Source organism: Typopeltis vanoorti, chromosome 19 (genome assembly GCF_054136105.1).
Source record: "Typopeltis vanoorti isolate ZY-2024b chromosome 19, IOZ_Tvanoo_1.0, whole genome shotgun sequence".
Lineage (NCBI taxonomy): Eukaryota > Metazoa > Arthropoda > Arachnida > Uropygi > Thelyphonidae > Typopeltis > Typopeltis vanoorti.
Genome location: NC_143567.1, coordinates 97266229 through 97289759, shown reverse-complemented (window position 1 = coordinate 97289759; position 23531 = coordinate 97266229). Strand labels below are relative to the sequence as shown.

The following is a 23531-nucleotide window of genomic DNA, read 5'->3' as shown; positions in this document are numbered from 1 at the left end:
GGTTAATTAAATATCTTTCTTGTGTTTATGTGCATATATCATTCAGTCTTATGTCACAAGTATCCTTAAAACAGCAAATTCTTATCCTTCAAGGGAAAAATGCTACCAAAATAACCAGTAAATTAGGAAAACTTTCAGTTATACAAGGTAGGTTATGAGCAAAGATCAATTTCTTAAAAAAATGCTGCAACAACAAGATTATTCCCAATTTTGCTAAGATTAAAGAAACGATAAAATCTCCTGGAGCTCATAATATTTACCAGAACAGTAGTTTATCTCTAGTCCGTAACCAACTTAAAGCTGCTAAACGTGACTTTGCTATTCACAGTCATCATATTTTTGATCTGCGCACCTCTATTTCCACAAATTTGGATCCACATCTTTCTCACATAGTTCTAAATGTGGCTAAACGTTCTACTCAATGTGCTTATAATAAACTAAGTCAACATCTAAACTGTAAATATGAAGTTCTTTCGTCTAGACAATCCAAGCCCTTCATAACTCCGGATAACTGGATTGTCAATATATCCGGACGTCCTTTAACTGAACGCGAAACTCTCATCCTGTCAAAAGGACATGATTTTTCTATTGTTCCTAATAAGATACCATATCAAGATTTCCTAGTTAACATTGAACGAAATCTCAATCATCTAACCAGTGATAAAGCTAATGCTCTTTACCTAGAAGTCGCTTCTTCTCTACTTAAGGCCAAACTTCCTCCTTCCAACATATCTCCTTCTGAAATGAAATCTTTACAGTCCTTGAGAAAAAATAATCACCTCATTATCACCAAAGCTGACAAGGGAAAAGCAACAGTAGTTATGGACTCAGCAAATTACAGAAGAAAACTTTCTCTTTTGCTTCAAGATCGCTCCACATATCAAGAAATTGATTATAATCCTACCAACAGACAACTAAAGAAATTAAATTCTCTCTTAGATGAAGTCATTAGTTTAGATAAAGACACAATTGAAACACTTAAAACTCATTTTGAAGACTTCCTAGATTTTATGGTCTTCCAAAAATATATAAGGTTGCCTATCCTCTTCGTCCAATATTGATTCTCCTACTTACTGTATAGCCAAATATCTAGCTAAATTATTGAAATCTTACACTGGCAACTCTAATTCGTTTTTAAAATACTCCTCAGATTTCTCAGAAAAATTAAAAAATGTCTCATTACAACCTACAGATCTTATGGTTAGCTTTGATATAGAATCTTTATATACCAATGTACCTCTCAAGGAACCCTTAAAATTACTTGCTGACATCTTTCCTGAAGACATTATAAAATTATTCAATTTCGTAATGCATTCTGGATATTTCGTATGTCAAAATAAATTTTACGGCCAAGTAGAAGGAACAGCCATGGGAAGTCATCTTTCTCCTGCTTTAGCCAACTTTTATGTAGAACATTTAGAAAAAGTCCTCTTCTCATCTATTTCCCCTCAACCATCCTTTTGGGTAAGATATATAGATGACATCTTTACTATTTGGCCACACAGCAAAAACTCTTTACCTTCTTTTTTAAACAGCATCAATTCATTGCATCATTGTATAAAGTTTACTATGGAAATAGAAGAAAACAACCAGTTATCTTTTTTTTAGACATTCTCCTCATCCGGTCACCTTCAAATATTCTTACAACTACAGTATACAGGAAACCAACATTCACAGGTCGTTATATTCTTAAAGAATCAGCCCATCATCCATGTCAAAAAACAGGCATTGTAAAATGCCTCATCAGAAGAGCCAAAACTAATTGTTCTACTTTTGATTATCTACAGAAAGAACTTTCTACTATCCAACAACACATGAAACTTAATGGCTTTTCTGAAAAAAGTACTCAACATCTTCTCAATTCTTATAATCCCCCACAAAACAACAAAGTTTCAATACGTTGAGTGCCTATTCCTTATATCTCCGGTATTTCAGAACCTATTACAAGAATTTTAAAGAAATATGATTTAACAGCTACGTATTCACCTATTAACAAATTGTCTTCTCATTTTCCTTCTCCTAAAGACAAATGCTCAACTTTATCCCTTCTTGAAGTTTATCAAATTCCGCGCCACTGTGATCTCTCCTATTTTGGACAGACTGGACATTCTCTTGAAAAAAGAATCCAAGAACATCAATCCTTCATTCTTCACAACAAACCTGAAAAGTCTGGATTGGCCCAACACGGGATTGAAACTAACCACAGCATCTTTTGGTGCAGTACTTGCCTCTTGCATAGATCTGTTATAGGTTGGAACATTTATTCAAGGAAAGCATGGAGGCTTTGCTCCATCGTCCCAACCTGAATAGTAATGACTGTATATCTATATCAAAAATCTGGGAAAGTCTAATCAGGATTACTCATAATTTTTATTTTTTATTTATTTTTTTCTTTCAATCATGTCTCTACTTCAAAATATTCCATTTCATACTTAGTGATATAACATCACGCGGCATGTTCTATTTTTAATGATCTATTGTTAGTATTCTAAGTTGTATTTATTTTTTAAAACTGTTCTTTTAACACCATTGAGGATGGGCTGCTATTTCCAGACTGAAATATTTGGTTAATTAAATATCTTTCTTGTGTTTACGTGCATATATCATTAAGATGTTAAACTAGTCATACATACATCATGGTAAGTTTAGATGTCACAAGTTTATTTACGAACATCTCAAGAGAAGAACCAGACTATTTCTTGAAAGTTTTTTTTCCTTGGTTAGACTATAATAAATTTAGTTTGATCCTTTATCCAAGTGTAAGCAAAGTTTGCACCTGAAATATCTTCAGGACTGCAACTCGTGGTAAAGGTAGACCAAGCTCTCATCGCTCCTTGTCTCAGTATCTCCCATAATGCAAAGCACATCTCCTTGCGGACATGAATAATGCTATGCATTAAGGGAAAAGCCACTACCCAGACACTGGTTTCGACCTTTATTGAGGTCTCGTCAGCAGAAGCCAGACCCAGAAGTGGTGATACTAAAGCAGAAGCAATGGAGAAGTCATATTTACCTATACGAGTTGCCAAAAGGTGTACCACCTTATTATTTAATTACTCTGGATTTAGAGAAAGATGTTGGAAACTTTGTTTGCTTACATTTGGATAAAGGATCAAACTAAATGTATTATAGACTATTTTTAGAGGATATTTCCCATCAGACACTACCAAACTCTTTAAAAATACCTGCCTAGAAAACATTTTCTTCAGCTTTTGGAACCTCTCTTATTAGCAAACAGAAGGCCTAACAATGGGTATACTATTGTTATTATTGTTATTTGACACCTCCAGGGAGTCCAAAGACTCATCAAGGGAGAGTGTGCCAACAGCATCGAATGATTAAACTCCTTCCAACTACTAACCGTGCTCAAACTTGCTTAACTTTTTACGTGAGCCATTAGTAGTAGAGGCTCTACCAATCGACCAATCTTTTTCCATTTCACTGCAACTGACGAATATGTGCATAGACTCATTTGAACAAACAGCCATCAATCTGTATCATACTAAACCTTATGTGTCTTTGATACATAAGTGACATTTTCATCATTTGTATAGGCTCTGAAGAAAACCTCCGCTAATTGACAGAATTCCTCAACAGCTTAAACCCAAAAATCCAATTCACATTAGGAACTGAAAAAGACAGATCACCTCCTTTCCAAGATGTTCTCATCTTAGTAAAAAATCATCACAATCTTTCACTTGATGTCTACAGGAAAAATAATCTCAACACTAGAAGATATCTATGTGCTATGTCACATATCACCATCCTGCACAAAACTGAGACAACATTAAACGGCCATCACATTCAGTGATGACAGTAACAGGCAGAAAGAAATAACATATTTTAACGATAAACTCCTAAAAAATCGATATAATCTTAAGGATTAAAACCATCAATAACATGTTAAACAGACCGTCATATATTCCAGTAAGTATACAGCAGCTCTACAAAGGAACCATTTCTTTACCTACATAAAAAAAAATGTTATAGACAAAATAGCAAAAATTTTCCAGCAATACACGTTAAAAGTTGCTTCACATCACCACAGAAAAGTATCCATGATGCTAAGATCACCAAAACAACTTCACCCTCCTCTTAAAAGGCCAGGGTCAATCTGGACAAATCCAGCTCAAAGAATATATCAAATGTGAAGACAAAACAGGCATAAGTCAGGACCAGCATTTCACACCACTAAAGAAAAGCATCAAGAACCCTGGTAACTCACAAAAATGCCACACACAGAACTCAACAAATATGTTGGCAGATTTAAAGAAGCTAACGAAATGATATGTAGTGAAAACCAAGGCCTCATCTTAAACCAGTTTAGGTCAGCATATATCAAAGACCTACATATTAATGAATTAGGATGGGGTTGGCAACAGCCCCCCCCATGTGGCCCATAAAAGGTTGACAATACTTACATGGCATGTGGCCCATATGTTGAATTATTTAAATAACACATTTTATAATATGAATAATAAATTAAAAATAATTTTATACCCATACTTTGTGATATTGTCGTGCAACTTGGCACGAATCAACTGTGTGAGTCATCATGAGTTGGGATAACAAAGGCAACTTCATCTGAACAACTGAGATTTTGGCACATTTTTGCACTTAAGTTCCCTGGTCCATATTTTAATATAATTCAATGACATCAACTATTATTTTCAGAGAATATATATTTGTTTGTTAAAAAAAATTTCAAAAATGAGTTCAACAAGAAAACGTAAAATTGCAGATGAAGGAAGAATGTTTGATGATGAATGGAACAACAAGTACTTCTTTATTGAAAATGGAGATAAGCCCCTTTGTGTTGTTTGTCATAAAAGTGTTGCTGTTATGAAAGAAAATTATATCAGATGTCATTACAAGAATGTTGTACTTTAAATGTTTGTGTTTTTTAAGATGGATATAATAAAAACTGATAAGTTAAGTACAGGTATCCCTCAATTAACGCAGTTAATTAATCCCTCAATGTTACCGCATATATCAAAATCACAATTCTTCCATGATCGATTACTGTATTAATAATTTCTTTTATATGGTACTCTTTTAGGAAAGATAAAAAATGAATGCAAATTAAATGTTTAATAAATACTTGTACCTACATTATTTACTGCAATTTTTTATCAAAAGAAGTCATCAAGAGTCGTTTGAACAGTTTATTTTTTTCTTATCAGCATAAATTCTATGATAACAAGCAAAATGACTCTCCAGACCTCGGCAAACAAGCAATAAAACAAAGAAAAAATACTTCAAATATAATACACGATGGTAAAAATTAAGTGGATATTGAATCCAACATTATTTCATAGCCGAATATAGAAACTACAAGAGTTTCGTGCAGAAAATATAGAAAGTTTCGGCGGACACAAGCATAAACAACCTTATGGGCAACTCGTAGTAAAGGTGGAGTAAGCTCCAGATCACTTCCTTAGTATTTTCCATAATGTAAAGCACATCTCCTAGAGGACATGTATGATAAATAATCCTTTGGCTCTCTATTTCAGTAATACATGATTGTTTATTTATTTTCAGTTACAATCTTGAAATTATTGAACAAAGAATAAAAAAAAAAAAAAAAAAGAACTAAACCATAATATACTGACATCGGAGGTCATGGTGTCTCTCAGATACAATTTGCTGTCAAATATCACAAGCCTTTACATAACATGTTAAACCAAACTGACAGCAAAAAACAGTGTGGAATATCACTTGTAGCATATGAATGCACAACTACTCATGACCTCCAAGCTATACGCTGAATTGTGTAAGAATATTAATATTAAACATTTTGCATGTATCTGTCAGATCATCTGCGAGCTCCGCAGGGTTAAAGGAGCATTAATCAAAACTCTTGTCGCGTATATCAAGGGATTACCGCAATTAATTTCACAGTGTTAATCAAATCCCGCATTAAGCAAGGGATACCTGTATTTTTTTCACTCACCATTTTCTCTTAATTAAACGCTTGCAGCCTGATTATTAAAAATAAAAGCTGAATGTGGCCCACAAGTCTGAAAAGGTTACCGACCCCTGAATTAGGCTATGAAAGAAGTCCACAGCACACTAAAAATTAAAGATACCAAGAAATTATATTATCATCATCATCATCATCATCATCAAATTCCTGCCATGTACCCTCAAGGGGTGTACAGGATATGACAGTACTACATGAAAAAATTACATCATTACTAACTTCCTATCTACAATTTTCCTCCAAATCAGTCTGTTACTTGTCAAGACTCCAACATTATCAGATCTTATATTTCTATCGTCTAAGGCACTTTCTACTGTATCAATCCACCTATATCTTGGTCTTCCTCTGGGTCGTTTTCCTGCCAACCTGGCAGAGAACACTTGTTTTGCTAATCTTTCCTCTCCCATTCTATTTAAGTGACCATACCATCTGAGATTAGCTCTGCTAACGCATTCCTGGATGCTGACAATGTCAAGTTCTTTCCTAATATCCTCATTTTCAATATGATATTGCCATTGATGCCATCTGTTCACACCTCTAATCTTTCTCAGGACTCTCATATCTGCGGTCTCTAGTCTTTGGTCAAGTGTTTTACTTCTGACCCAGCTCTCAGATCCATAAGTTAAAATTGGTTTGAACACAGTCTTGTATACAGCTAATTTAGTGTTCCGACTAATTTCTTTCTTATTCCATATGAATTTATTCAATTGACTTCCCACGATACCAGCTTTGCTGATTCTGTTGTCTATTTCTATATTTAGTTTACCATCTTCAGTAAAAATTGTGCCTAAGTAGCTGAAATGTTTTACTTGTTCCACAGGTTCTCCATTCACAACACAGTTGACATTTTCAATGATTCTGCCTATTTTCATTGTCTTTGTCTTTTTATTGCTGACCTTCATACCATATCTATTACAACAGCTATTCAATTTAGTCAGAGAATCTTGCAGACTTGTAGCGGATTTATTTAGAAGTATAACATCATCCGCATAAAGCAAAGAGCTGACATTAACATCTCCAATTTTGATATCAGGTTTAATACCACATTCCTTCATAATGTGATCCATATAGATAATGAATAACAGAGGGGATAATGTACATCCTTGTCTCACACCAGATTTAACATTAAACCATCTTCCTGTACTTCCTTCAATTCTAACTGCTGACTCACAACTCAAATAAAGACTAAGTATTGCTTGATATAATGCCCCATTGACACCATATAACTGCAGCGTATTGAATAGCTTCTCTCTTGGCACCTTGTCATATGCCTTTTCCAAATCGACAAAACTTAAGAAATTATATACTTGGTTTAATCCAAGTGTAAGCAAACAAAGTTTGTGCCTGAAGTATTTTCAGTACCGAGGCAACTTGTATAAAGAAGCTAATGACTTCACATCCCATAATGCAAAGCACACATCTTTACAGACATGTATAATACTATGCATTATGTAATGCAGAAGTCATATTTTCATATTGTTTAATCCAAGTATAAGCAAACAAAGTTTGTGCCTGAAGTATTTTCAGGACTGAGGCAACTTGTATAAAGAAGCTAATGACTTCACATCACTTGCTTTAGTATCCCATAATGCAAAGCACACATCTTTACAGACACGTATAATGCTATGTATTATGTAATGCAGAAGTCATATTTTCATATACGAGTAGCTCAAAGGGGTCACACCTTATTATTAAACTACTTTGATTTAGAGATAATTGTTGGAAGTTTTTCCACTTGGTTATACTATAAATTAAAGATACCAAGAAATTATATACTTGGTTTAATCCTTTATCCAAGTGTAAGCAAACAAAGTTTGTGCCTGAAGAATATTCAGGACTAGGGAAACTGAGGCAAGTGATGTGAAGTCATTAGCCTTCTTTATACAAGTTGCCCCAGTCCTGAAAATATTTCAAGTACAAACACTGTTTGCTTACACTTGGAAAAAGGATTACACCAAGTACAGTAAAACCCCGTTTTTACGTTCTCGCAATTTACGTTTTCCTGCCATTTACGTCATTTTCCATTGGTCAGGTCTTAAGACCTATTCGTACGATATATTGTTTTCCTACCATTAACAACTTGATGTGGATGTTATTTCCCATGATTTGAATTTTTTTCTCGGGTGACAATACTGATTTTCGAATCGATTTCTGCAGAAATATGCGCATTTCTGTTCCCAGATGGCATTGCTTTCGGCTGTAGTTTCGTTTCCGCCATCATGGTGAGTTGTACGTTTGCAGCAGTAATGTAGTGATGAGCGATACCGTGATTTTTCAATCACAGTACGAATTGATATTGCAGAATTTCTGCTAAGTAATTTAGCGTAATTTTACTTTCTGCTACGTAGTGAAAGTTGCTTTCAAGTTGCAGTGGTGGATTATCCATATTAGTAACATGGAGAAAAAAGACAGACAATGTATTTCTGTAGAAGAAAAGATGGCAATTCTGAGACATTTAGATTGGCATGCCAGAACACGTGAGCATTAAGCAAAAGATCTTGGACTCTTCGTGTCCTCTTTGAACACGATAGTAAAAAACAATTCAAGCATTGAACAAAATGCAAAGCAATCTGGCACTATGTTAAAAAAAATTAAAAGCAAAAACAATCAACAATGAACAATTAAAGATTTTTTAAATAGATAAATGTAAGAAATTGTAAATTCATTTATTTCCAGTTATTAAATTTTGTAATATAGTATGTAGACTCACATACTAATAACAGTAAGTCATCTTTTAGCCTCTTTTTAATGTTTTTTTACATTTCCTGCTATTTACACTTTTTTCCATCAGTCCCCTGAAAAGTGTAAAAAAGGGATTTTACTGTACATCATTTCTTAGTATTTTAATTTATAGTATAACTATGTGGAAAAACATCCACAACACACTGTAATGATGAACCATGAATCTGACATGATACTGTATTCAACATCTGTTACTATTCATTCAATGTATAACAGTTATTGATTTAGAAATCTCTCCATGGATAGCCCTAGTTCTCCCACAACCAGTCCTGTTCTCAAAAATATCCTCTGAATTAATCTTATAGAAACCCTTCAGTAATTTGAATATCTCAATCATATCCCCCCTTTTCTACCTATCAACCAATTTCTGCAACCCACAAATCTTCAACCTGTTCTCATAAGGTTCATTCCATAGACCTGTCATCATCTTGGTCACTCACCTCTGGATCCTCTCCACCTCCTCCCCATCTAGAAGAAACCTAGTCGACAAAATCTGGGCACAGTGGTCTAGAGGGGTCTTATCAAGGCCCGATATAGAGGAACAATAACTTGTTTGTCTCTCTGCTTGTTAAAGTATTTTTCAGCAACCAAGTGGTTTGATGAGCTGATTTAGCCACTTTTGCAATGTGCCCCCTAAACTTCATCTCCCTATCCACCAACACTCCCGAGTCTCTGGCCTCATCAATCTCCTGGAGTACAGTTCCACCATTGTGGTATACTGCTGTCAATCTTTTCACCCCAAAATGCATAACCTTACATTTTGCCACATTAAATTGACATCCATTCTCCTTAGCCCAGTCCTCCAATCTATCCAAATCATCCCGCAAAATTTTGACATCATCTGCATTCACTATTGCCCTACCCAACTTTGCATCATCAGCAAACAAATGAACCATTCCTCTCAGATCCTTTCCTATATCGTTAATGAAAAAATTAAATAGTAGTGGTCCAAAAACATAACCCTGTGGCACACCAGTAGTCACAGGCCGTCTTTTGGCCTCTACTCCTGAATAAACTACTCTCTGATATCTCTCGATCAACCACCCTCCTATCCATCTCACCAACCCTATATCCATCCCCATATGCTGCAGCTTACTGATTAGAATTCCATGTGGTATCCTGTCAAAGGCCTTAGCCAGGTCCAGCAGTATAACTGTAAACCCATTACCCTTATCCAGTTCAGCAGTCACTGTGTTATAAAACTTGAGCAAGTTACTCAGGCATGATATACCTTCACAGAACCATGCTGTCCCCCATACAGTATCTCATTTTCATCAATCCATTCCTGTATTCTTCTCTTGACTGCTTTTTCCAAGACCTTGACGACGACTCCTGATATGATGATCGGTCGGTAATTTGCAACAGCAGTCTTCGATCCTCCCTTATGCAGTGGAACTATTTTCCCCTCCTTCCACTCCTTCGGGACTAAACCAGACCCGAGACTCAGATTGAACAATATGGTCAAGGGCACTGACAATTCTTTAGCCGCTTCACGTAAGACCCGTGCTGGTATACCATCCAATCCCACAGATGTATTCACATTAAGGTTTTGTAATAGACTATTCACCTCCACTTCATTCACCACAATTCCCGTATAAACTAATGGTTCCTTCATTCCTTCAATGTCACCACCTGGATGATATAATCTTGCAAAGTGCTCACTCAGCAATTCCACTATATCAACTGACTCAGTGACCTCCCTACCATCAGCATTCCTTAAAATCATTCTGCCGTATACAGTTTTTCTCTTACTTGCAGCATATTGAAAAAACTGTTTGGGATTCTCTTTAGCTTGCATGGCTAATTTCCTTTCATAACATTACATAATATTACAGTGACTAGCCAGCATAATCCAACGGCATGGTCAGATCTCTTAAAAAATAATAATAAAATAAATAAGAAATAAAACTGAAAGTAAGAATTACCAAAGAATTTCCTTTCTGAACATTCTAGGTAAGATTTATGCAAACATACTTGAGAAGAAGCTAAAAAATGTTTATGCCCAGGTTCATGCCAAATAATGACAGTGAAGATTTGAATTTCACTTCAAGATAAATAACGAAGAAATCACTATGACATAACAAGAATCTACATTTATGTTTTTTCAATCTTAAAAAGACACGTGATAAGGGGTTAGGGGTATCAACAGAGAAGCTTCTAAATGTGATGCAAAATTCATACAGAGAAATAAGCTGTAAGATGTTAGAAATGAAGGAGGTAGAGGAAGATAGATATCATCAATTCCTTGATATATACCTTCAAGAGGAAGATACTATTTGTATTATATAAGACAAGGATGTGCACTATCTCCACTCTTATTGATTATATATAATGATCACATTATAAAGAAAAGGCTTTTTTTATGCAATTCCAAACCATGAATACCTTTTGTAAATTATATGTTAAGGATTTCTTTCAGCATTTTTTTTATTACTTTTATATATTTTTTGTAGTTTTATTTAAGCCACCGTAGCACAATTGGAAGAATAGCAGAGCATTGTGCCCTTCGATTGGAAAATACCTGGGTTCAATTCTCGTCGTGACGAGGGGAATCCTTATATGGGCTTTTTCAGTTGAAGACGAGTTAGCTGATCTCATACAGTGGTAGTAGGATTTTTCTCCCGGAAACTTGGAGTTTTTCATCCCGCGTACAGACAAATCGGCCATCAGAATACACGCAATTTACAGACAAAAAATACTGTTGGTGGTGATGATGGGCGATAGATGGCGCTGATGGTAGTAGTGTTGTAGTTGGATAATTAAGTTGTAGTGTGCCCTACCAAGATGAGTCCTTGGGCTCTCTGGAGGTGTCATGTAATAATAATAATTTATTTTTGTTACATAGCATGGAAACCCTTTTCTAGAAACTGAACATGGACCTTTTTCAATCCACTTCAGGTCTGAAATAAATAGGGAAATGGCCTCACTTCAGATTATGAAATTGATCTCCTACCTAAAAGTGATATTAAATGCAATATAAAAATTAGAAATATTCAACTCAGCTGTTTACCTTATGCACGTTTAACTTCTTTACTTTAACTGCATACTGATGGCACTATAGTAACCTCACCCAAGGATAAACAGACCTCTTGGCATTAGCAAAATCACCTCCTGTACTTCCACAAGCTGCCCACCGCTTGCCTCCTCTGAAATTTCACTAAAAGGACATCAGAAAAATCCTTATTAATCTTGGTAATAAGTCTAGATGGCACATTCTTCAAGTTGAGCTCCAAATTGCCACCAATCTTGTATTGTCTATATAAGCTTTCATATTTTACTGGATTTTACCCAACAGCTTAAAAGTAAGCCCACATCCAGCCTGTATACCCAAAAAAGGAGAGACAAAAGTCAGCCATCTATTGTCCCATTGCTCTCACCAGTGGCGCACCCAGGGAGCGAGCCCAAAAGAAAAGGGAAATAAACACTAGAAAATTTTCCAAAAATCTTTCCTAATTAAAATTCATTTTTTTAAATTTATGTTATGTCATCTATTTCTATACTACTTGTCATGTATTGGCGATCACTGCAGATGCTGAGTTATAGGTCGTATGTATTGCATAGAGTGTATTTGTAAATCATCTACTCAACTCGGTCCCCCACCCAAGTTTAAATACTGAGTGCACCACTGGCTCTCACCTCAGTACTTTCAAAAGTGATGGAGAAAGTTATCAACAGCCAGCTCCTTCATAACCTGGAGACACATCAGTTAATTAGTGATCAACAATATGTATTCCACCATTGTTGTTCTACAGCCGACTTCCTAGCTAATCTCACCTACCTTTGGACTCAGGCTGTGGAAAGATTTGGAGAAACTCAGGTTATAGTCTTGATCCTTTCTTTTAGTGTTGCAAGGTGATCAGCAATCATTTTAGAAATTATGGAGTTCACAACCGTGTTATAAATAACTATATAATTTCACGACATTTTGACCTTCATATTAAGGTCATTATCTGGAGTATAAACAAATATACAAGGACAAGCTGAGTTACATTTCACACAGTAAGCTAAAGAAACAATGATTTGATCACTGGTTATTCTACTGGCATGACCGCTAGTGAAAAAAAAAAAAAAAAAAAAAGATAAAATTAAAAATTAATTAAATATTTAGAAACTACATCAAAGCTAAATTCTATTTAAGATAAGATGGGAGAAATTCTTTCATAATAAATAGTTTTCTTACAGTAACAACGATGTCCTATTTTTAACATGACAATTGTTATATTAGATTTAAGATTCGGGGTGCTTAAGAACCAAAGCTGTATAACTGAGAGGAGACCTCCCAGAGCCTTTAAAGGAATGCAGAGAACCAACCAGGGCTTCTGACCTAATGTCCAATCCTCACCTTCTCGTGGTGCACCCCGTTGGTATCTACCTGGATACTGAACGAACAAGGATGGGCTGACAATTTGGGATTTAGCCGACCAAATTGCATTCTTATTGGCTTAATTAAACCAATATACAAAATGATGGTACAACATGACAAAATTTCATGCCGGCTGGAGCGTCGCCCAGTTAAACAAGGCCACACTTGTTTTCCCCAGGGAAAACAGGGCGAACAGCGAAGAGTCAGCTACTGGAACAAATCCGAAAGCACACCCCAACTCGATATCATCAGAGTTAAAGATCGGTACTATCAACATAAGAAGCCTGAATGGGAAAGAAATGGAGCTAGCTGAGGAATTAGATAAGTACCAGATAGGGGTGACTGAAATAAAAAAGACAAAAACTGGTGAGATCTTTCTGAACAATAAATACAAAATGTTATATTCAGGCAATGACAATCAAGGAAAAGAAGGAGTAGCCATAGTATTCAACACAAAATACGTGGCTAATCTTCTTGAATGGCGGTCAGTCTCAAGTAAAGTAATGTGAGCAAATATGAGAATGGGGAACTGGACAATGAGACTTATTTGTACTTATGGTCCCACAGAAGGTTCTACTAAGGTAGAAGTGGAGGAATTTTTTGAGGCTTTAGAGAAAGCAACTGACACAATGAAAAAGGAAAAGTTGGTCCTTGTTGGGGATCTAAATAGCAGAGTAGGATATGATTGTCAGACATAGAAAAATATTTTGGGAAAATTTGGAGAAAAGAGCAAAGCTAATAATAATGGCAAATACCTATTGGATTTCTGCTCAGGACATGGACTGGTTATTACTAACACCATGTTCCAACATAAAAATGTGCACAAATTCATTTTTCCTTGATTGTCATTCAGAGGGTGAAAGAATCAATAATTGTGACAGGTACGTATGAATTGAAAGGTGACAAATTTTTTATGAGAGAGGACTTGAAAGTATTGTTAAAGGTAGCAAAAGAAAAGAGTGACAGAGTTAGAATGGTAAGTCTGTTGCTGCGGTATGACAGAGAGGAGTTTAGGAGGAGGGCCATAATCGCAAATGACATTATGCGCAGGTTGGTTATGCAGACGGTGTGGAATTCGTGGATGTGTGGAATGAGTTTGATGGGCGAAAGGACTTATAGAAGATGGATGGCCTGCATTTGAATGGACTTGGTGTACGGAGACTGGAAAATGTGTTGCTGAATGAAGTGAAAATGGATGTGCAGAACCAGGGAAACTAGAACTACCAAAGGGGGGGGGGTGTATATAATGCACCCAAGCCAGCACTAAGGACAAAAAATGGGAACGAGACATTTAGAATAACACATCAAGATAGAGGTGGGACAAAGGGATCACTGCATTTCACATATACTAATGCCAGGAGTATTAGGAACATGAAGGAAGAATTTTTGGCCTTGATTGGCTCTTCCTAGCCACAGGTTATTGGCATTAGTGAAACATAGCTGACGGAAGATGATACAGTTAGTGGGATAGAATGTGTAGGTTATAGTATGTTTAGGAGAGACAGAGAGAATAAAATGGGGGGAGAGGTGCTATTGATGATAGCTTATGAACTGCAGCCAAGGAGAATTGAAGATATATCACAGGATAGTGAAAGGAGCTCATTTGAAGCTATTTGGTGTGAGATTGAGACTGACAGAATAAAATATACAGTTGGGTGCTGCTATAGACCAGGTGATGGAATAGATGGTGGAGATAGTATGCATAAACAAATTGATGAAATGAGTGGAAGGAGGGTAATTATTATAGGGGATTCAACTATGGTAATATTGATTGGAAGGAGGAGAGGACACATATGAGAAAGGAAATGGATTTTATTCAATTATTAAGGGATAACTATCTGAGACAGCATGTAATTGAAAATACTAGGGATGTGAGAGTGCTTGACCTGATAACAGCATCTCAGAATTTGACTGTAATGAACATGACCAGGTTGCCACATATTGGTGAGAGTGATCATAAGGTCTTGACCTGGGAGGTGGCTAAAGGTGTGGAATTTTCGATTAAAATAGGGTATATGTGAAATTACCGTCCTGGCAAGTATGACAAGCTTAGGAGATTGCTTGAATCAGTGCCATGGCATGTACAACTGCAAGAGCTGGACGTCGATAGAGCATGTGAAGTAGTCAAGAAGCATTTACAGGAGGTTATGGTTGATTGTATACCTAGGGTCCGAATAGTAAAACAAGTAGGGGTTAAATGGATGAATAATACCATTAAGCTTGAGCTGCAAAAAAAGAAACAACTGAGGAGGGAATTTAAAGAAAGGGGTGACCTGCAGGCACACGAACGGTATAAAGTGCCCGAAAGGGTAACGAGTATGGTAAAAAAAAGCAAAAGCGGATTATGAAAGGAAACTAGCTATGCAAGTAAAAGAGAATTCCAAACAGTTCTTTCAATATGCTGCAAGCAAGAAAAAAACTGTACATGGCAAAATGATTTTAAGGAATGACAATGGTAAGGAGGTCACTGAATCAGTTGATATAGTGGAGTTACTGAGCACGCACTTTGCAAAAGTATATCGTCCAGGTGGTGACATCGAAAAAATGAAGGAACCATTAGTTTATACAGGAATTGTGATGAATGAAGTGGAGGTGAATAGTCTATTACAGAACCTTAATGTGAATACATCTGTGGGATTGGATGGTATACCGGCACCGGTCTTGCGTGAAGCAGCTAAGGAATTATCAGTGCCCTTGACCATGTTGTTTAATCTGAGTCTCGGGACTGGTTTAGTCCCGGAGGTGTAGAAAGAGGGGAAAATAGTTTCACTGCATAAAGGAGGATCCAAGACTATGGTTGCAAATTACCGACCGATCAGCATATCAGGAGTCGTTGTCAAGGAAAAATACAGGAATGGATTAGGTTAGAGAAAGTAGTACTTGGAGAAAGTAGTCAAGGGAAAAATACAGAAATTGATTGATGAAAATGAGATACTGTAAAGGGGATAGCATGGCTTTGTGAAGGAGATCATGCCTCAGTAACTTGCTCAAGTTTTATAACAAGGTGACGGCTGAACTGGATAAGGGAAATAAGTTTACAGTGATACTGCTGGACCTGGCAAAGGCGTTTGAGAAGATACCACATGGAATTCTAATCCGTAAACTACAACATATGGGAATGGATATAGGGTTGGCGAGATGGATAGGTGGGTGGTTGATGGAGAGATATCAAAGAGTAGTTTATTCAGGAGTAGAGTTCAAAAGACAGCCTCTGACTAGTGGTGTGCCGCAGGGTTCTGTTCTTGGACCACTGCTGTTTAACCTGTTCGTTAACAATATAGGGAAGGATCTAAGTGGAACAGTTCATTTGTTCGCTGATGATGCAAAGTTGAGTAGGGCGATAGTGAATGCAGAAGATGTCAAAGTCTTGCAGGATGACTTAGATAGATTGGAGTTCTGGGCTAAGGATAATGGATGTCAATTTAATGTGACAAAATGTAAGGTTATGCATTTTGGGGTGAAAAGATTAGCAGCAGTATAACACATTGGTGGAACTGTACTCCAAGAGATTGATGAGGCCAGGGACTTGGGAGTGTTGGTGGATGGGGAGATGAAGTTTAGGGGGCACATTGCAAAAGTGGCCAAATCATCTCATCAACTCACTTGGTTGTTGAAAAATACCTTGACGAGCAGAGTCAAGCAAGTTATTGTACCTCTGTACCGAGCCTTGATAAGACCTCATCTCAACTACTGTGCCAAGATTTGGTCATCTCGGTTCCTTCTTGACGGGGAGGAGGTTGAGAGGATCCAGAGGCGAGTGACTAAGATGACAGCAGGTCTATGGAATGAACTACATGAGAACAGGTTGAAGATTTGTGGGATGCAGAAACTAGTTGATACTTGGAAAAGCAGAGAGATATGATTGAGACATTCAAATTGCTAAAGGGATTCTATAGGATTAATTCAGAGGTTATTTTTGAGATCAGGACTGGTTGTGGGATATCTAGGGGACACCTATGGAAGCTGGGCAAGAGTGTGGTTAGCAGGGAGTGTTAGAGCTGGGTTCTTTACTTTTAGAGTGGTAAATGAGTGGAATAAGCTCCCAGAGTCTGTTGTGGGTGCTATGATGGTGAGCGAGTTCAAGGCAAGGTATGATAGATACTGTGAGAATGTCGTATAGTTGTGTGGACATGATGTTTAGGGCCTCCCTCGATGAGTCTAAGGACTCCCTGGAGTCACCCGAAATAATAATAAGAAGAAAAGTCTCATTGACTATGTTATTGTTGACAGTGATGTTTTTCTCCCTGGTGCAGGACACCAGAGTGTACAGAGGATTTGAAATTGGGAGTGATCACTATTTAGTCTTGAGCAAGATAAAATTTAATTTCATATTGAAAAGAATAACATGTAAGAAAGTTTTAAAGTGAATAAAAGTTGATGTGAACTGTTCACTAAAATACACAAAGAGTATTGAAACAAAAATGAAAGAGTTTGAGAATAGGAACCAAACCTTGAATAAAACACCGATTGATTCAGCCAGAGAGGCATGTGGTGAGGTTGTCTGCAAGGATAGAAAAATCAGAACTCCATGGTGGACACAGGAAGTTAAAGAGGCAGTGAAGGAAAAACAAAAACCATATCAAAAGTTCCTGGCAAATAAGTCAGCTTGTGCTATTAGAGAATACAGAGACAAATGTAAGAAAGCTAAATAATGTGTAAAACTAGCTAAACAAAAATCATGGGAGGACTTTGGCAAGAACATAGAAAATAAATATCAAGAAGGTGGTAAGATATTCTGAAGGTTATTGAAGAAGCTTAGAAATGGAGGAAAGAGTGCTGTAAAAGTAGTTAGAGATGATAAAGGTGACATGAAAATGGAAGAAAAAGATATTTTCGAAGTAAGGAGTAATTATTAAAAAAAATTGCTAAGTGAAACAAGCAATGATCACAGCACAATGGTAAAAAACACTGACCAGGCATTCAGTCAGGAATACATATCCATACTTGAAGTAGAAAAAGCATCAAACTTTCTGATATTCAACCAGATATACAACATCAAACTAGATGATATTCAACCAGAAATGGTTAAGTATGGTGGTGTAAGAGTCTTACAGTGGCTGCACTGCATTGTTCAGTAATCCTGAACAGAGGGACGAATTCCCAATGATTGGAGTAGAGCTCTCATAGTACCAATATATAAAAAGGGAAATAAAACTGAATGTGAGAATTACAGAGGTATTTCCCTACTGAGTGTTCCTGGCAAGATCTATGCAAGTATACTTGAGAAACAATTGAGAAGAATTGTGGAAGAAAAGCTTGGTGAAGAACAAGCTGGATTCAGGCCAAATAGAGGCTGTCAGGATCAGATCTTCACTTTATGACAAATAGTTGAGAAAGCATGGGAATATAATAAAGATCTGTATTGATGTTTTTTTGATCTGGAAAAGGAATATGACAAGGTGCCAATAGAGAAGCTATTCAATACGTTACAGTTGGTGTCAATGGGGCATTACATCAAGCAATAGTCTTTATTTGAATTGCAAGTCAGCATTTAGAATTGAAGGAAGTACAGAAAGATGGTTTAATGTTAAATCTGGTGTGAGACAAGGATGTACATTATCCCCTCTGTTATTCATTACCTATATGGATCACGTTATGAAGGAAAGTGGTATTAAACATGATATCAGAATTGGAGATGTTAATGTATGCTCTTTGCTTTAAGCAGACAATGTTATACTTGTAAATAAATCTGCTACAAGTTTGCAAGATTCCCTGACTAAACTGAATAACTGTTATAATAGATAAGGTATGAAGGTCAGCAATAAAAAGACAAAGACAATGAAAATAGGTAGAATCATTGAAAATGTCAACTGTGTTGTGAATGGAGAACCTGTGAAAGAAGTAAAACATATCAGCTACTTAGGCACAATTTTTAGTGAAGGTGGTAAATTAAATATGGAAATAGACAACAGAATCAACAAAGCTGGTATGGTAGGAAGTCAATTGAATAAATTCATATGGAATAAGAGAGAAATTAGTCAAAACACTAAATTAGCTGTGAATCATTGATAGTGTTCAAACCAGTTTTAACTTATGGATCTGAGAGCTGGATCAGAAGTAAAACACTTGAACAAAGACTAGACACCGCAGATATGAGAGTCCTGAGAAAGATTAGAGGCGTGAACAGATGGCATCAATGGCAATATCATATTAAAAACGAGGATATAAAGAATGTTGATTGACATCAGCATTCAGGAATGTGTTAGCAGAGCTTATCTCAGGTGGTATGGTCACTTAAACAGAATGGGCGAGAAAAATTAACAAAACAAGTGTTCTCTGCAGGTTGGCAGGAAAACAACCTAGAGGAAGACCAAGATATAGATGGATTGATACGGAACAAAGTGCCTTAGATGATAGAAATATAAGATCTGATAATGTTGGAGTCTTGACAAGTAACAGAAAGATTTGTAGAAAAATTGTAGATAGGAAGTTGGTAATGGTGTAGATTTGTCATGTAGTACTATCATATCCTGTACACCCCTCTTGCAGGTACATGTCAGGAATTTGATGATGATTTACAATTCTGGATTATTTATAGTTCTGTTAATAGTTAACTCTTAGGGAGAAAGGTTCCGTGGGTAGAATATGTGCCTTCCATATGCTTGGGATTTTTAGACCATCATTATTATTTAAATTGTAGTGATTGATAAGAATATCACAGGCTTCCTTAAATTTGCATTCATACCATGTTTTGGTATGATGTAAACAATTGGTGCTTTTCCAGTCAATTCTATGTAAAGTGTTCAGAGCATGATCAAATGAATTGCTGTTCTTGATATTTCTAAGGCATGTGATCATGTTTGGCACCCAAGAATCCTGAACAAATTGCCATCTTATGGCCTCCCTTCTACACTCTGTGACCAGATTGCTGTACCCTAAGAACGACCAGTGAAGATGTTCATTGTGTGTCATGACAAATGGCTTCCTCTCATCAGATTTCCCCATCAGTGCTGGAGTGCCTCAAGGTTCTGTGCTCTCTCATCCACACTCTTCCTCCTTTACATCAAATGACCTCCTTTCTCTGACTTGGAATCCTATTTACAGCTTTGCCGATGATAATACTTTTCATCATTCCATACACCTTGCAGTACCCTTCCATAACCAGTGACTTGAATACTGACCTTCTCAACATCCTGAAATGAGGTGAAGACAAGTTATTAAATTTCAATGCAAGAAATTTAATGTTCAAAAAAATAATGCTCCCGTTTCCTTTCAAGATTAACTTTCTCTTCTTGGGTTGACTCTCACATCTAGTTTATCCTGGCACAAACATATTACTCACAATGTCTGCTTAGTCCCTAAAAAACTGGGTGTTCTTTTCCATTTTAAACATTACTTCTCTTGCTCTCAACTCCTAACACTCTATAAGTGTCAGATCTGTTCAACTTTGGAGTACTGTTCCAACATTTGGGATAGAGCAAAAACTCCCAAGAACTCTCTAATTCTTGATGATATTCAGAAGAGGGCAATCTGCTTAATTGTGACCCTTCTCTCATATACTTTATTATGGCCACTTTGCTTCAGTGCTGTGCCTTTTCTATAGGCACAATACTCCTCTTACTTGGTTGCTACCATTCCTTCACTTTCTTCTAACCACAGAAGAACTAGAGCAGCTGCTGGACAACAACACCCATTCACTTTCTAGCTTTGAACACACCAAACTAGCTTCTCATCAGAGAAGTTAGTTTGGTGTGTTCAAAGAACAATCTCCTGACCTCTACATACTATTTTTCCTTTTTCCCACTGAATACCATCTTCCACTCTTTAAGAAACATATCAGCAGGCTACATTTTTCTCCTTAATCACTTGCCTGCACATGGCATAGTATAATAGGTCTTGTGACTTTTCATGTATAAGGTCAAGATAAATAAATAAATCATAAATAAATAAATTACATTATACTTCTAAATAAATCCATTTCACGTCATCGGTACTCTTTAACTACACTGAATAATTGTTATAGCATGTTTGGCACAAAAAAAAATAATAATAATAATAAAAAAACAAACTACGAAATAGGTGGGAACATTGAAAACATTGACCATATTCTCACTGGAAAACTTTAAAGAAAGACACTTTTAGATACACTAAATAAATATAATGAAAGTATCACAAATATTTTATACTGAAATTAGCAGTACTTCATCAGTATGTGGAACAAACAAGGAATTCCAAGAGAGAGACTAAATACAACATCTGGTTAACAATTAATGAAATTGTAAAAAGATCATATATATATATATATGATATCACACTTGGTCATTGTCTTTTCATTTAGCATCAAAGCTTCCATTGGCCAACAAGAATCACACATAGCTCACGATACTCCCACGAGGCCTGCATGATGGCTGGTTGAAGCAGGCATGGACTTAATTTTTATAGTTTTGAGTGGTAGGGATTTAATTTAATTTTACATTATTATTTAGAAAGACTCATAAAATTAAACCCATGGCTACAAAGAGATCTTAATCTTTCAAAGCTGGTTCTGCAGGTAAAACATCAAGAAAGGTCATCAGTTTTGTCACAAAAATAATAGCCAACTGGCTTAGTTGGCTATTATTTTTGTAAATTTGGCTTTCATTAATTAACACACTAAGTTAATTTATGAAAAATATAGCATGGCTAGAGCTTTGACGGCAATAAATGTTTACTTCCGGGTCTCTGAAACAATTAGAAAACTCCATTGAACACAGTTGACCCTTGTTTAATATCACTTTTCCCAGAACAAATTAGTGATATTAAACAAGGGCCAAGTGTGTGTGTTATATATATATATATATATATATATTTATTTATTTATTTATTAAAAAAAAAGAACATTCTGATGTTTATATAGGATGAGAATCTCCCAAACTTTTTGGAGAGGGGAAGTCATTTCAATTAAAATTAGGGCAGCATAAAGGGACTTAAGAACTTTCTTTGAAAAGATGTTCATATTTAAAACTGCTTCTATGGAGACTGCAAGCTTCATATCAAAGGATGTGTTTGGTGTCAACAGTTTGTTGTGCATAACCAAAACTTTTTGAGGTTTAAGATATTCAACGTAACACTGATAATCACTTCTCTCCTCCTCCCACCACACACAGAACGGCCTATATCTTAAATATGTTAGACTACATAAGCAAGCGATGTGGTATGAAATATTTGTGCTATCCTCATTGGTTATTTGCTGTGTCATGTGGTGTTGTCTGCTCGCTTGATCGCAATGTGACAGGTTCCATTAAAAATTAGGGCGAACCAAGCATAATATTTCGGCTATACAATCACAATTTAGCGAGTTGATTCGTGGTTACTATTCGGAACGAGTCGATTGGTAACGTGAAAGTACTGTACTGCTGGTCTAGAAAACAAAAATCTCAAAATTACTACTATTAATTACAATTTTCGTTAGGCCGAATACATTTCAGAAAACTAGTTCATAATTATATCAGGTATTATTACTACAAAATAGCCACTTATAACATAACTAATGACAGTACAACATAACTCGAAAATAACACTTACAAGCCAAGCAGATGACATCCACGTGGGGGAATTGGCGCCATCTACATAATAATAGGCAAAATAGCCATAAAAATTAATATCTACATAAAAATATTCAAGTAACTTTTATGTCTTTTAATGGCCTCGACCATTAATATACTTATTTTAGTGTGTCTTCCCCCCCGGACAAGTTATAAACATATAATACATTAGTACTGTGAGTAAATAAGATTTTTTTTTTAATTTTTTTCTTGTTTTTAAAATGCTTAAAAACTGGAAATCCTTCCATAAAGAGCAAATTATGAAATATTTTAAACTTCAAAGCAACTATTATACTTTTAAAGAAATTACGAGATTCTCCTCTTATATTTGAAATAGCCTTCAAATGCATAACAAAAATTCTTCAGCTCATATCATATATGAGAAAACTAGTTCAGTTGCAGATAAAGAAAAGGTTGCGGAGGAAGTATAAAGAAAAAGGAAATAAGCATTCCCATGAGCAGTACAAAGTACAGGCAAAGAGAATCACCTGTACGGTAAGGAAAGTAATAAATTTAGTTTAATCTTCAGCTCATATCATATGAGACAACGTTGTTAAGAGCCGTTGGAGCGGTCAAATGGCGTTGGTTAGAACCAGTGGCGGCTCGTACATAAGCACTTGCGACACTGCAAGTACCCCCGAAGGAAAAAAATGAAAAAATTAAATTTTGTTTGTGTTTATAAATAATAACAATGATTACAACATAATATAAATGCAATACAACATGTTAAAAGTTACAGCTTATGTTTTGACATTGAAGGATTGAATAGTTAATAATTGGAATTGTTCGATTAACACTGCGATCTAAAGAAGTGTCGGAATTATCACATTCGGCCAAATACAGTTAGACTCGCCTAATCGGCCCTTTACAACACACGCAATTTATAGACAAAAAAAATACTAGTTGTGGTGGTGGGCGG

The 23531-nt window shown here is 36.0% G+C and overlaps 1 protein-coding gene across 1 annotated transcript in view; it reads right to left on the bottom strand.

The window, feature by feature from the left end:
* ppan (Brix domain-containing protein peter pan) overlaps nt 1–22620 on the bottom strand; it is a 109742-nt gene extending 87122 nt beyond the window's left edge. Inside the window, exon 1 of the mRNA XM_090409224.1 lies at nt 22593–22620. The gene's annotated coding sequence lies outside the window, so the exon portion shown is untranslated. The remainder of the gene's footprint in view (nt 1–22592) is intronic.
* Nucleotides 22621–23531: the final 911 nt, after the last annotated feature.